Source organism: Nannospalax galili, unplaced genomic scaffold (assembly GCF_000622305.1).
Source record: "Nannospalax galili isolate Female #2095 unplaced genomic scaffold, S.galili_v1.0 scaffold1423, whole genome shotgun sequence".
Taxonomy (NCBI): Eukaryota; Metazoa; Chordata; class Mammalia; order Rodentia; family Spalacidae; genus Nannospalax; species Nannospalax galili.
In genome coordinates this window covers 412,254-414,711 of record NW_008349231.1, presented here as the reverse complement: position 1 = coordinate 414,711, position 2,458 = coordinate 412,254, and the positions used below count along the sequence as shown (strand labels likewise).

The following is a 2,458-nucleotide window of genomic DNA, read 5'->3' as shown; positions in this document are numbered from 1 at the left end:
GTTTTTAATTATCAAAGGTAGATCTAAGTATTCTTTGATCAATAGCTCTCACAAGTACTTTTATGGAACTGTTTTACTGCATTGATGTGAAGCTACCTGATAAATGTCTAGTATGTATCACCCACTGTATGGAGTATTGAAATTTCATGAATTAACTAGGGAAAATAATGCTATGACCCTGAGTCAGATTGCATTTTAGGAATGTCCATAGATGTTAATAACTAACTTAACGAATAAATCGCAGTTCTTGAAACTGAAATAACTAGGAGATAACATAAGATTGTATTTGTTTACTAATTTAGTGTATGTCATAGTTTTATATTATTTAGTTAGTCAATCCCAAACATCATGCACTCTTTTAACATAGTTTTTGACCTTAGTATAATAGTTTTTTCATTTAAAATTTATTTACCAGTAGCTTTTTTCAGAAAGCTGAGTTAAGAGAGAATAAGTTTTATTAGGATGCAGTTGACATAGCAACTGTTGAATAAAACAGTTTTCAGGGAAGTGGGAGAGTATGGAATACTGTGTTTGTAAATGAAATAGATTATTTAAGGTAAATTTCATAAAGTTTTTATCAATCAGGAAGGCTGTATTTTTGAACAAATTTTACATTCTACACTGTATTATTAAATATGTAGAAATGCATGATTAAGTAACTTCCCCATAAGAAAAGATGGTTAACAGGTGGACATTAATTATGTAATGCATTTTATTCTGCTGGTTTTCAAATAAATATTTTTCCTGTGTTATACTAAAATAAATATAAGGACTAAAAGAAATTGTGATCTAAGATTAATGTCCTGTAGAAATACAGCTTGAGAAATCTATATTCCAAATGAAAGTGCATTGTGTACTTGAAATTCTCACAATCACATTTCTGAACATTGAGCTTTTCCCTTGGGACCCACATAGTAGCATCTGAATCTTTTCACAGCATTTTTCATGTCTTTATTTCTCAGTGTATAAATAGCTGGATTTAGTAAAAGTGCAAAAACACAATAAAACACAGCAAGAAACTTGTCCAGCAAGGTGATGTTGTGTGGCCACACACAGATGATGATGCAGGGCACAAAACAGAGCATCTTCACTGTGATGTGGACAGAACAGGTGGCCAGTGCCTTGGATGCACCAGCTTTAGAGCTTTGACAGATGGTGCGGATCATATATGTGTAAGATATGAGTAACAGAATGAAGCAAGTTACAGAAAGAGCTCCACAGTCAATATTTATGAAAACATCCAAATAATAGGTATCCATGCAGGCCAGTTAGATTACAATTGGTATGTCACAGAAGAAACTGTCTATTTCCCTGGGGCCACAGAAAGGAAGTTGCATAATCGGTACAAGTTGAACTATAGAATGCACAAAGCTAGCTACCCAGGAAGTTACCACCATGCCAGTGCACCTTTGCAGGCTCATAATGGTAGAGTAGTGGAGTGGTTTGCAGATGGCCACATAGCAGTCATAGGGCATGACTACCAGAAACACCATCTCTTCCCCTCCAACAAAATGCACAAAGAGAATCTGGCACATGCAGCCTTCAAAGGAAATGTCTTTGTTCTCTGTGAGAAAGTCTTTGATCATCGTAGGAGTGGTGACTAAGGAAAGCCACATATCAATGAAGGACAGGTTGGCTAAGAAGAAGTACATGGGTGAGTGGAGATGGGAGTCAGTGATGACTAAAATCATGATGACCATATTTCCAATTACAGTGGTGACATAAACAATCAGAAATAGCATGACAGTAAGACCTGAGCATTCTGTGAGTGGCCAAGTCCCAGAAGAACAAATTCTGACACTGCAGACTGATTACCTTCATTCATTTTGTTCTATTGTTCACCTGAAATAACTGGGAGGATGGTGGATTAATTTGTGTTGAGAGAAAAGTGAAACTTTCAGAATCTGATGCTTACACTGAAGTTTAAATTCTCTATCTGAAACTGAAAACTCTAATTGCAAGGAGATATCCTGACCAAATATAAATGACATTATGTTCTTAAAACAAACCAGTATTAATTTTCCAAGAAAACAATGGAAGGTTTCTATGAAAAAGAGTTGTTAGAAATGTACTCTCACAAATAAGACAAATCAACGTAGTATGTAAATAGCTAAAAAATAACTGCCTTCGTTTGAACCTAACTTCTTCCCAGGAGGATACTGAAAGCCCTGAGTATGAAACCCACATTCACTACACTATTTGTCAATTTTAGGATGAAGCTTAAAGGGATGATAGTCAATTTTGAATTTCAACACAAATGACATGACACATCTTACCATTTTTCTATTGTGTATAATGACTCATTTGTGCCTTAATGTACCCTTCTATAAGATATCATAAAACTATAATTGTATTTAAATCTTTAAAACCAATTTTAGGACACTTATGAGAGGATCTCTACAGGAAGTCATATAGTAACTACCTTGAAACATAGTAGAGAATAGAATTCTATTCCATA

At 34.6% G+C, this 2,458-nt stretch overlaps 1 pseudogene; it reads right to left on the bottom strand.

Moving 5' to 3' along the window:
- Positions 1–872: 872 nt before the first annotated feature.
- On the bottom strand, positions 873–1,825 carry LOC103744736 (annotated as a pseudogene).
- Positions 1,826–2,458: the final 633 nt, after the last annotated feature.